This window comes from Danio aesculapii, chromosome 5, assembly GCF_903798145.1.
Source record: "Danio aesculapii chromosome 5, fDanAes4.1, whole genome shotgun sequence".
Lineage (NCBI taxonomy): Eukaryota > Metazoa > Chordata > Actinopteri > Cypriniformes > Danionidae > Danio > Danio aesculapii.
This window is the reverse complement of record NC_079439.1, coordinates 68126460-68140756: the sequence shown is the minus strand read 5'-3', so window position 1 is coordinate 68140756 and position 14297 is coordinate 68126460.

Below are 14297 nucleotides of genomic sequence, written 5' to 3'. Positions count from 1 at the left end.
CACATTATTGTTTGCTTTTTATATTTTACAACAAAGCGATCCTAACCAAGTATGATAATATTAAGATCCTGAATTAGATTATCACACTTAATCCTACAATTAGACGGTCTATTGTGTTTTCTTTGTGAATGTGGACACGTGAATAAAGTCATAAGTGTTTAACCAGTTATTTTTATTTACATCATTTGAGTTCTGCAGAGATGTTAAAATGATCGTTACGATATAATAATGATATAATGACTGAAATGGGAAACCCTATTTGTGAAATTCATCAGGTGGCGATAATGCTCCTATAGGAGTTAGTTATTTATCATATATGGTTTGTCTAGATCGTGTGTGCTGGATTGTGTGTGCCTGAAGCGTGCGTGGTTCTGCGGGCCTGCAGCTGGATATATCTTGAGAAATTTGAGATAGCGGCATCTGGTGGATTTGTGAAAACAAAAACTGCAAAAAAAAAAAAACGTTGCTCCTGGGACAAATTTCACGTTCTCCAGGTGTGTATATAGCGGAACGTTTTCAGAATGAGCCTGGGTTGGAGGAGGCTGTAGGAGTTCTGATATTACAGAATATCGCACTGCTGTCAGACAATCAGATTCCCAACCAGACATTTATGCAACCACTTTTGTATAAATATACAGTTGAAGTCAGAATTATTAGCCCCCTTGAATTATTTTTTTCCCCAATTTCTGTTTAAACGGAGAGATTTTTCTCAACACATTTCTAAACATGATAGTTTTAATAACTCATTTCTAATAACTGATTTATTTTATCTTTGCCATGATGACAGTAAATAATATTTGACTAGATATTCTTCAAGACACTTCTTTACAGCTTAAAGTGACATTTAAAGGCTTAACTAGGTTAATCAGGTTAACTAGGCAGGTTAGGGTAATTAGGCAAGTTACTGTATAATGATGGTTTCTTCTGTAGACTATCTAAAATATATAGTTTAAAGGGGCTAATAATTTTGACCTTAATTTTTTTTTTAATTAAAAACTGCTTTTATTCTAGAATAAATAAAACAAATAAGACTTTCTCCAGAAGAAAACATATTATCAGACATACTGTGAAAATGTCCTTGCTCTGTTAAACATCATTTGGAAAATATTTAAAAAGAAAAAGCAATTCAAAGAGGGGGGCTAATAATTCTGACTTTAACTTTATGTAAATGCATGTAAACATATTGCTATATATAATATATAAATCACTTAAATAATATAAATCACTTAATATATAAATCACTTAAATAAATATATGAATTTTTAAAATCTTACATAGACTTTTTGGATTTTAGTATGTGATAATGATATGCTGCTTTACGCACAACATATATAATAATTTCTCTATTAATAAAGGGAAATATGCCTTATAAAACGGTTTTGTAAGACAGCAACCATCAATAAAGCTCTGAAAACTCGTGTCTACCCAGACATGTCCTCATTAAAGTATCTTGCTACCATTAAGCCATAATCAGTATGCCATTATTGCATAATGGGAATAAAGAGCAGTAACTAAAAGAAGAGTCGAGGCACTGCGTCCTTGTGCTGGCTGGGAATTGGGCCGTCTAGACTTGAGAAGGTCCAGGAAGGGGCTGGTCAAAATTAGATGCATGGTAGCTTGTTAGCTGAGGCCTTGTTATTTATTTTTTTTTTGCTCAAATATACAGTTGTGGAAATAAGTATTGATCATGTCATGTTTTTTTTTTCTTGGAAATTTTTTTAAAGGAGACATGTTGACATAGAAGGTTTTTTTTTTGTTGATGGCAGTTTAAAGACGCCTCTCATATGAAGAATGAAGTCACATGCATTGCCCAGGTGTGAGTTTTTCAGACTTCAACAAAGTGTCAAAATCGTGATGGTTCTGTGGGTCTCGTCTGATCTTTATTTTGTATTTTCTATTGGATTCAAGTTAGGTGATTGGCTGGGACATTATACAGCTTGATTTTCTTTCTCTGAAAGTTTCCTTGGCTGTGTTTTGGATCATTGTCTTGCTGAAATGTCCACCCTGGTTTCATCCTCATGCTAATGTAGATGTTGGACTGAAGCAGCTGATATTCATTTAAACTGAGGAAGGGCAGAGGATTGCTGAACTACTGAGAGATTTCAGCTGCTGTCTGGGCTTTCACTGCCTCCCTACACCTTCCTTTCTTCATGTGTTCAATACTTTTTCCCCTGTGTCATTTCATTTTATTACACAGAACTTCATTTGTAAACTAATTTGTTTTGTTTATAATGCAAATGTGGATTTCTTTGGTTGTTGCAAATTTCAAGTCAACGACACCTTTAGAAATATGTTTTCTTAGAAAAATGGTGATGTGTTCAATACTTCTTTCCCCCGCTGTAAGAGTGTTTTCACACCTGCCTTATTTAGTTTGGTAGAATCACACTAGAGTTAGCTTTCCCTCTTGGTGCGGTTCGTTAGGGCAGGTGTGAATGTAGCAATCGTACTCGAGTGCGCACCAAAAGAGGACCAAAAAAGCGCACCGAGACCTCCTTGAAGAGGTGGTCTCGGTACGCCATCAAACGAACCCTGAAGCGGTTCATTTGTAGTGAGACCATGATCCGAACTAAAACAGACCCAACCACAAGAAGTACTGCGCTTTTTTTGGACTAATCCAGCTGCAGTAGTCCGATGCGCTGTCCCATCTTATGGGGTGAAGAGGATAAATATATGTTGACTGCGCTTTTCCAACAATCCTAAACACAGAGAGAGAGAGATGGGGGGCATTACCTGATGGATCATTGGTAATATTTCCAGAAGATGACCAGGTCACAGTTTAGCTAAATGAATTCACGTTTCCTCCTGAAATGACTTGTAAAACATTGTTTTCCAGCCGCAGCTGCACTTCATTCTCGAAATTATATATTTTGTCTAAAGTGATGTATACAAACTATATAGTATACTATGACCAGGGATACAATCAGCCAGTGCAGTAGTCCCTCTATAGTAATAAGCTCCATTTTGTTTCTACCAGTTTGTTTACTTGTGGGAGTTCCATTGGCATTTTCCCGCATGTTAATTCTGACCAATCGAAAAGCAGTTTAGGAAATGCATAAATATCGTCTGGCCAATGAGTGATGTGGATTTTGTCACATGACTGCATTTTGTTTCTTTTCAAATGGTTCGAACCAAAGCAATCAGTGTGGTGTAAAAAGGACCCAAAAACAGCAGTAAAATGCTACAATGTTTTATTTGTTGCCCTTGGTCCAGACCAAATGAACCAAACCACAGATGTGAAAGTCTAGTGGTATCAAGAATCTTTTCTGTTTGTGAGGACTTTAACACCTATTCCATCAAAGACACAGTTTTGCATCCATGCAAAGAAATGGAAAGCGTGCATTGGCAGATTTTATGGCTCTACTGAAGAAGCCAACAAAAACATCTGATTGGCAATGGAAGAATTTATAACCTTTTATACAGGGCTTAATTTTTGAACGGTCAACTGCAGTACAATGGAATGAAAAATCTGGCTGAGGCTTAACAGAAGAATGGAAAGACCTGGGAAAGAGAAATCCATGGAAAACACAGTAGTGTGCACAAACAGCACACTACACACACACTCAAGATAAGGTGATAAACAGCACATGTTGAGGAAAACATGCCACCACCAACAAAAGGGAGGTTAAGCCTTTCTGCAGTTGGTCACCAGTTCCTGAAATAAACCAAACACTCAATACATACATTAACAGAGCATGCTGGTTTACCATCCAGCCAGAGTAAAGCAAGACATTTATTTACTGTTGAAGTCAGAATTATTAGCCCTCCTGTGAATAGTTTTTTCTCTTTTAAATATTTCTTAAAAGATGTTTAACAAAACAAGGTATTTTTCACAGTATTTCCTATATTATATATTTTTCTGGAGAAAGTCTTATTTGTTTTATTTCGGCTAGAATAATTTTTTAAACCCATTTTAAGGTCAGTATTATTAGACCTCATAATCAATATTTTTTTTCTGATTGTCTACAGCAGTGTTTCCCAACCCTGTTCCTGGAGGCACACCAACAGTACACATTTTCAACCTCTCCCTAATCAAACACACCTGAATCAACTTATCATAACATCAGAAGAGACTCCAACTCCTGAAGTTAATGGGTCAGAAAAGGGAGACATCCAAAATATGTACTGTTGGTGTGCCTCCAGGAACAGGGTTGGGAAACACTGGTCTACAGAACAAAGCGTCATTATTCAATGGCTTGCCTAATTTTGTTAACTTAATGTTAACTTTATGTTAAGCCTTTAAATGTGTCACGTGTAAATAAGGGTACAGAGAAGAATCCAATATGCAAGTGAAAGTTTATTTGACACTGTCAAATTAAGCCTACATGGCTACAAATGGAGGGCGAGGACACTGGGATACTGGGGCAGGAACAGATAGGCGAAACGAAGTTCAGCAGTCACTCCTCTTAGTCCTGAGCACATACAGACTCACATAAGCAAACACAACGAACTGACAAGGAAACATAGAAACGTAGCCCAGATATAGGCACAATAATGAACCTCAGCTGGTGATCAAATCAAACAGCTGAGTGCCGTCATAACACGTGACCAAACAAATACACGTGGACAACCAAACAACACAAACCGACGTGACAAAACAGATACTCCGGAACGCGCACAAACCTGCAACCGTGACAAAATGTCACTTTAAGCTGTATAGAAGTGTCTTGAAAAATATCTAGTCAAATATTATTTACTGTCATCATGTCATAAAAGAAATCAGTTATTAGAAATGAGTTATTAAAACTATTACGTTTAGAAAAGTGTTGATAAATTTTTTAAATTTCCATTAAACAGAAATTGGGGGAAAAAATAGTCAGCGGGGCTAACAATTCTAACTTCAATTGTATATAGCACATTTCATAAACGGTAATTGGTAATTCAAAGGGCTTTATATACTCAATTATAAAAGAAGCATAAAAATACAGTTAAAGCTGGAAGCAGCGATGAAAGGGACCTCGCACCTGGGCTCACCGCTGCCAGGTGGCCTTAGAATGACAGAGAACAGCGAACAATATTAATTAAAGCTAATATATTAAAAACCTGAGAAAATCACAGATTTATTCCAAACTTCCTTCTGTCAGCAGGTGGCGCTGTGACTGTCTATTGGCATGTAGGTGTCTTCAGGAGAGAAATCTCATCGAACTTGTGAATTTTCAGGCAGATCAGACATTGTGTGGCTGAGTTATAAGTACCTCCTCTTCCTTGGCGAAACACTGAAGTTTGTCAGTCCACCACAAACACGCCCTTCTGTAAAAACTCTAGATCTTCACAATTTAGCATCATGCAGACCTTTGGATTATACTTACGAAACTTGTATTCGAGCTGATAAAATTTCTATGAAAAGTTTGTTACGTTGTAATACATGTCATTTCCTGTTGCCAGCAGGTGGTGCTATAACTGTAACTGGATATTGGCATGTAAACGTGTTTAGGTCAGGACTGCTATCAAACGTGTGAATTTTGAGACGATGCATGTCAGGTTATAACAACTTCCTGTTTCGTGGTGAAAAATCAAAGTTTGAGAAGCCGCCATGGACATGCCCTTCGGTGAAAACACTACATCTTCGCAATTTAACATCGCCAAAGACTTTAGATGACAATACCCTGATTGCTCATTCTGAAAATAGTCTTATCAGATACCCTTGATCTGATTAAATCCCTAGGAGGAGTTCATTAAAATACAACGCCTGGCAAAAATATATTAAAAATATATGACTACCTTTTGGGTTGAGATTTCACTCAAAGAGACTTTTTTGTAGGTTTTGGCATGTTTGATGTGTGTACCAATTTTCGTATGCGTGCGGAAAACACAGGTCAGAAGGCCACACCGTCAAAAGTGCATAGGTAGCGCTGTCAAGCCATTTTGCCACACCCACTTCTGAAACCTATAACAAACATACATTTTCGACACTTCTGGTGTGTTTACAAAGTTTTGTGAGCTTTCGAGCATGTTTAGATCCCCAAAAATGCGATTCATTCTAGAGAAGAAGAAGAAATGGAGCGATTCAAATAGGGCCTACGCACCATAGGTGCTCAGTCCCTAACAAGTAGAGGTCTAACAAGCAGGCGGTCTAACAATATAGCGCTCCCACGAGAGAGAGAGAGAGCTGTAGTGCTGTGTGTGTGTGAATGAGAGAGCACACGCATCCGCCGTGGTGCTCTGTCACTTATTATAACCTGTCTGGACTCTGTGTACCTGCTATGTGCATAGAAATAATGCTGATATGATATATGAAACACAATCAGTGGTTAGCATATATATTGAGTGGATTTATTTGTAAATCTGACTTTGAAAGAGCCTCACCAGCCACAAACATCACCGCATGTCACGCGGCACTCATGTCTAATCACAGTGGGGCAAACAAAACGGACTCTTTTAGTAATACCTAATTTTAACATGATATTTTGTAAACCATATCTAAATTTAGCGGGAACGATCGGGTCGGAAACAGGGCGGGTCCGGCAGCGGGTGAACAAAGGCTGAATATACGGCGGGAGAGGTTGGGTGCGGTATAAAACCTGGCAGGAGCAGACGGGAGCAGGATTAAAAATTCAGTCCCACGCAGATCTCTACTAACAAGTATAAGAAATAAACAACATCTGCAAGTGATCTCAATTTTCCTTCCAAAAAATATCTTGATTGCTAAAATGCGAAATCGCACTGCTTCTGTGAGTGATCTCAATTTTCCTTCCTAAAATGGAAGTCTATGCTGCCTATAAATCTCTACTATATGCTGCGTTTATGTGACTGAAAGTATGGCAAACCCAGACACATATGAATGCCTGTTTGATTTCGGAAGCATGGACGTTCATGTGGAGCTGGTTTTAGACTCGTGCTATAACACTTATAACACTTCCATTAGATTTTTGTTTTGTTCATTCAAACAAACACAAGATCTGATGCTGGGTGAAAGATATTGGCTTGATGTTGTTCACCTCAAAGGTCTTAGCTTTGTCCAGGCTATTCAATTTTGTCCACATCAGACACTGAAAGCTATTTTTATAGACCTCCCTGCATGTACAGGAGAATTGTGAAGCTAGAACAGAAAAGGTAGTCTCTTTTGTCTACAAACATTGGTCTTTTGCTGACAGATCTGTTAATAAAACTGAGGTATTATGAGCCATAATGTATTTGCAGTTAAGTTTATAGGGTCTTTTTATGACAAGACAAAATAATTAATCTCTTAAGATATGCAGGATATTATTTCAGTTTTGATAGAATAGTATTTCAACATTAAATCTGTATTTATAGAGTGAATTTATAAAGTATTCAGACCCTACTTCATCTTCATTTGTCTTGTTGTAATGTAGCCTTGAGCTAAAATGCAATAAATTGTTTTCCTTTCAAAGCACTTTGCACTGAAAATTACAAGAGACATAACAAAGGTGATGACTTTGACTAAGTATTCAGATCCTGCTTGCTTTATGAGACTAGCTCAGATACATCCAGTTTATTTTGAGCACTTTGACTGGAGTCTACAAAAAATTGCCTACAAAATAAATGCTAAATTATATTCATTCATTTATTCGGCATCAACCTTAAAGGGTTATGAAAGCCCCCTGTCTCAGCAGGGTGTTTTCACACCTCTAGTTTGAAAAATTGTCAGGAAAGTGGGTGAGTCCAGCTTTGTTTAGGTGGGAGTGTCGAGTGGCGAAAGAGGGAAGGGTTTGCATGAAAAGGGGAGTTTCAGTACATGCACCACAGCTATTTTTTACAGCAGCAACACAAAAACAGAGGCAGGGGAGATAGACAGTGACTACATTTACATGGACATCAGTAATGGAATTATTTGCCTTAATCTGAAAAAGACAATACTATGATTAAGATGTTTATGTAACGGTCCCACACGAATGGAATCGGCTCTGCGTTGTGTTGTTGTGTCTCAATAAAGAACTCCAAACCTCTTACCGATTGGCACTGTCTTTATTTTCTGCATAAATGGAAATATGTTGAAAACATGCAATCTGTGATTGTTTTATCTTTGTTAAACAACCGTTTAATGTCTCCGTTAACCACGAGACAACCTTCTCTCAGCTCAGAAGGAAGTGAACTGTGTGAGCGAGCGATTTCTTAAAAGAACATACATTAAACTAATCCGCTTAACATGGGACAAAATGAATATTAATGACATGAAATCACAAAGATTACACACAATACAAAAACATACCTGCATAAATGGAAAATATGTTGAAAACATGCATTCTGAGATTGCTTTATCTTAACTAAACAACCTGTTGGCAAACTAGGAGTAATTACAGCATGCTAATACGTGCTAATCTCACTCACAAATGCAAACGATCTCAATCACAATCATTTAGAACCACAGTTTCATAATTCCTCATCACAGAGTATGTTTAGCAAAGCGACAAACATATTAAATTCGAAATATACCATCAAACATCAATAATATTACCGTTGAATGTCTCCGTTAACCACGAGACAACCTTCTCTCAGCTCAGAAGGAAGTGAACTGAGAAAGCCATGCGTGCGCAAGGAGTATACACTCTTAAAGTGGCAGTACACCTAAACAGATCTTGAAAGTCATATATATGTATGAACTCAAAACGATAAAATAATATCTATAATAATATCAAATGAAGTAAATTACAGTTATAATCAATAGAAAAAAGGATTTTGAGTGAAAATAATATAACCAAAATAACTTTTTGGATAACTAAGCTTTTTGAATGCTCCTTTCAAGATCCCGTTTTACATGTTATAGCACATGGATCGATTAATGTTGATTAAGTTTCACCGCGCTCTCCACTTTTCATATAATTTCATATGAGTTTCATTCTAAATTTGTCGACTTTAACTGCAGTTTGGCACTTTCACATTCATTCAGGAACATTTCATGCATGCCCCTCGTGACAAACGAGATATTGGATGCGAGGAACTGCTGGAAGAGTGTTGTTTTAATGGAAGTTTTGATACTGCATGCCATATGGGAGAAAAATCCCTTCTCGGTAGATGCAGAGACTCGGTAGGTGCAGAGAATAGCGTCAAACAGCTGTGTAAAGACTATCCTTTCACAAAATATGGCGAAAAGGTGTTTACATTCGCAGAGCAGCATTTAGAGCAGATCTTTCAGTCAAAACGGAAAGAGTACTGCTGACGATGCTAACTAACTTTGCCATCTGAATAGAGTGGAGGAACTATGATGTCAATTTGTATGCAAAAACCCGTAAGCGAGTTAGCATTTTACCAGTTCTGGTTCCCTCGTCCCAAAGTCAGTGTGTTTTTTCAATGGGATTGCTTGTGTTTCGGGCATTTGGATTTCTCTGTTATTTAAATATTTTCATAAATAGTATATTATGGTTTGTAGTATTTTTCTAATTGGGAATTCATATTGTGTGTAGATAATGCCTTCACTTGTAAAGACTGTCAAGACAGATTCATTTGTTGATCATTATTTTCATTAAAAATACGGGGATACAGCTTACCAGTGCTGCCTGTCTCTTTCCTGCTCTCAGTAATGGAAACGTAAATAAATATGTTAAAATACATACATTTTAACTGTCATTTTAACGTGATCAAGTTATTTTTGTTGTATATTTTCTTCATCTGAACACATTTAACTCTGTCATAACTGCAGTATTTACACTCCTCCTTAAAATGTATAGCATATGTGACTGTATGGGCTGCATTTCGCTGTACTTCGTGACATAAAAAAATCTTGAATGTTGTTCAGTGCCCATGATGGAACTTGCAGGCATTTAATAGACTTGCTCCCCACGCCTCATTTCTGTCGTCTGTAAAGGTAAGCGGGCTGTGTGCAGCGAGCGATACACTTATTTAAATTGTCTTATGATAATACTATGTGGCACATTTATACATACAGTTTTAAAACTTTTACAACAACCGTAAAGCAAAACAAATGTATTTCCCTCGTATAAATGATCCAAAAGGCACGTAGGTCTATGTGTATTTGTGTATTTATTTGTTTATAATATTAGCGTGGATTATAATATAATAAACAGAGAGATTAACTCTGTCTATGGACATTATTTTCTAAAAAATAAGATAGAAAAGTTGTCCGTAGCAGGGTGGTGCTGACGTCACAGGCGAGCGCCTCGAGGGCTCTGTAGTTCGTTTGTAGCCTAATGTTTGCTTTTCAGTTCTTGCGTTTGCATTTAAGATCCAAAAGTGATAAAAGTTGTATTTTTGTGTGAGGATTATCCAGCTGGACAAAACGTGTAAGTGTCATGAACTGTGTTTGAACACAGAGCTTATTATTTGCAATCTTCGAAAAGCCTATGGGAAAATCCTATGGGGATTTTATTGAGGGAACCAGTTTTATGTTAGCAGCCGATTAGCCTACAAGGTGACGTCATAGTTCCCCCTCTCTATAACGAATAACATAAATAACAAACACTGATCACACACTTAACAAATCCGTAGAGACAGGACAATCAACACCAACTGGAACCGCATTTTTTTTTTAAAGGGAGACGAGCGGAAAATCCAGATTATTTTAAAAACGTATTTTTGTCGCATGTTAGCAGATCACTGTAATCCACAAGGAAAAATGTAAACAACCTGTTGCGACAAATTTATAAACACAACACTGACGACACATGTCTCCGAACAATTCTTCTTCCACTTGTTTTAATTACAGTTGGCAACACAACGTGACGTCTTTCTGAACACTGTGACAGGTAAAAACAGTCTTCGAAGCTATATCATGCATAATAGTGAAGCTGATTGGTTCAAACCAAGTCTTGCTCATGAATTTTTGCTGAAAACTCAAAGACGTCAAGTTGTATTGGCTGGTACAGACATCCAGTCCCCACGCTGGAATTTACACAAGGATCTCCCGGCCATGACGTAGCTTCGAAATTTCTTTTCAAACTGGAAGAATTTGCTCAAAATAAAGCAAAAACAACCATTTTCACTTTTTTAGTGAAATATATGCGTTTTAATAGTGTTTTTTTAGCAACGTGGGACACATATATGACTGTCAACATCTCAAAAAAATGTGTTTTGGTGTTTCGTGACCCTTTAGCGTTCATTTTGAGTAACTTAGTCTAGGTTAGTGTTGACTTGTTATTGTGATGCATCACAGATTTGAGTACACTTGTGACTGTTCGCTTATAGTTTTGGAAGCCAAGACATTACAATTGGCTGTGCCCTCAAACAGTTCCCTATATACCGTATAGGGCTGATTTCAGGCACAGGCATGAGTTAGAAAGACACACACCTGAATCTCAAATACGTTCTGAGAGCCGAAATGGATATGAGAGATAAAAAAGCCAAGAGAAACGATTGCATCAAACTATAGATCTGCAGGTTAAAGCAATTCTCTGCCACACTGATGGTTCCCAAGAGCCCAATAACCTCAAAAATTATTTAAGGAAGGAGGAAGAAGTTCGAAACAACCTGGACTCTTCGTAGATCTGGCCACCCTCCCAAACCGAACAATTGGGAAAAGGTCTTGGTAAGACAGATGACACCGAACCTAATGGTCTTGCTGGTTGAGCTCCAGAGATCAAGTGTGGAAATGAAAGGAGAATGATCACTGCAACACTTGGGTGGGAAAAAAGAGAAAAGTAAAGAAGGAAAGTTCAGCTTCTAAAAGCACCCAGACAAAACAGCACAAAAATAGCTCGGGGACGAATGTGACTGAGTGGCCCAGACAGAGCGTGGACTTGATCCCAATCAAACATCTCTGGAGAAACCTGAAGATTTCTGTCTGCTGGCAGTCCAATGGCAGACTTAAAGCTGTAATTGCTGCCAAAAGGTTCCTCAACTAAGTCTTGAGTTAAGGGTCTGAATACTTGTGTGAAGTCTGGTTTTTGCTTTATCATTAGGGGACAAAGAGAGAAGGGGTGATGTGAAAGAGAAATAAAAACATTAGCATAAGGCTACAACAACAGAATGTGACAGAGAAAGGGGTTATGAATGCTCTGCAGATCTAATTAGCATTTTCTTTCGCTAAAAGTAGATTTTAAGTCCAAACTGGAATTGTGTATATGAACTCTTGTAAGAATGGGTTTTAACCACAGCGATTCGAACTGTCATGCAGCTTGAACTCGGCATAAGTGGCTTCAGTGGTTCAACTGTAACCATATGAAGCTCCAAAAACACCAAAAATTACTTTATTTACCTTTGTTTTGTATTGTGCAATAGGTCAGGGTGCACATTAAGTGAAGTTTAATTTTAAACTAATTTCGAGAGGAGCACGTGCTCATGATTGACCCAGCTGGCCCACATTAGCTAATCATGATCTTCCAATTAAAGGATTCCAAGTCACTATATATATCCTCAATTCCTTTCTACAACTGTCTTCACCTGGAAGAAACCCCCCTCCTCCCCTTCTTCCACCTTTATCCAGAATGGGCGGCACGGTGGCCCAGTGACTAGCACTGTTGCCTCACAGCAAGAATACTAATGGCGTCGGGTCCTTGCTGGGCCATCTGATATTTCTGTGCGGAGTTTGCATGTTCTCGCCGTGTCTGCGTGGGTTTCCCCCGGGTTCCCCGGTTTCCTCCCACAGTCCAAATATGCTCTATATTATAGATAAAATAAGCCTAAATCTTTTTTCTAATGTCTTACTCCCAGAAAGTTCACCTTGGCCTTAGCAGCGGGGGAATTTGAGATCGACCTGAGGGGGAGCGCTGGGCCCGAGGATCCCTTGAGCTCAGGGCTCTCTCCTGGCACAGCATGCCAAACAAGCTATGTGATGAATCATGAGCTAAGTGTGAACTCTTGAACTGCTGCTAATGTTATGTATTTGCCTTTAAAGTCAGCAAAGCACTTGCCATATTGGCGTTAGTAAACACACACCCTGACTTGTTGCGAAAAACATAGGTAAACAAAGGAGCCTTTTTTTTTTGTGCACAAAACTGTTCTTGGAGCTTCGTATGATTACAGTTGAACCACTAAAGTCACATTGAATGTTTTGACAATGTTTTTGATTCCCTTTCTGGTCTTTGAACGTCTCAAGGTCTATATGGAGGATGAGAAAGTTCCAGGTGTTCATCTAAAATATCTTAATAATATTTCTAAATTTCTAAGGGAGATCTCAGGGGATTGAAACAACATGAGGATGAGTAATTAATAACAGAATTTCAAGTTTTTTCGGGGGTGAACTAATAATCCTGTATGACATTTATACACCAAGCCATTTATAAAATGTCCTCATTAGCAACTGCACTGATTTCAGTTTCTGCATGACAACTGAACTCCCACCCCTGCTCCTCTCCTCCACCCGCCCCCTTTGAGTCTGCCGTAAATGACGTTAATATAGGGAACCCAGACTGTAATTAGATCACATAGACTGGGATAAGTATTAAAGGCATTAGAGTAAGTGAATGAGTCTGGGACTGCAGGCTATTGTAGATGGGAAGGATATAACAGATCATGCAGACAAAACGAATCAAGATTTTACCGTAAACCTGTAAAATGATGTACAGACCATCGAGTAAATTATTTGAAGTATCTGTGTAATAAAAATCAATGTAAATCTTACCTGTACAATTGTATTTTACTGTAGAACAATGAATAGGGACTTAATTTGTAATCAGGATTTATAATTAGCACTGGTCAACTCATCAAATGAAGGTGGAAATTAAATGGTGGGTGGCGATAATCAACACACTAACCAGTTTGATTCATAAATGGTGTCTTATCACTTTAATGTAATTCATAATTTGTGGAAAAAGTCTTAATTGCTATACAGTTAAAGTCTAAATTATTAGCCCTCCTGAATATTTTCCCCCCAATTTCAGATTTTTGCTCAACACATTTGTAAACATAATAGTTTTAATAATTCATTTCTATTAACTGATTTCTTTTATCTTTGCCATGATGACAGTACATAATATTATACTAGATAATTTTCAAGATACTAGTATTCAGCTTAAAGTGACATTTAAAGGCTTAACTAGGTTAATTAGGGTAATTGGGCAAGTCATTCCATAACACTGTTTTTTTTCTGTAGACAATCAAAAACAATATTGCTTAAGAGGACTAATGATTTTAACCTTAAAATTGTTTTAAAAAAAATTAAAATTACTTTTATTTTAGCCGAAATAAAACAAATAAGACTTTCTCCAGAAGAAAAAATATTATAGGAAATACTGTGAAAAATCCCCAACTCTGTTAAACAGCATTTAGAAAATATCATAAAAAGAAAAAAAAATCACAAGAGGGTGAAAAATGTTGACATATCTGTAATTTACAACTAAATAAATTCTTTTTTAAATTAAAAGAATATCACAGAGAATTTTGCATCTGCAAAACAATTGATTGTTGAAAATCTGAAGGCATTTAGGCATTCAGAATCAGATTTAATA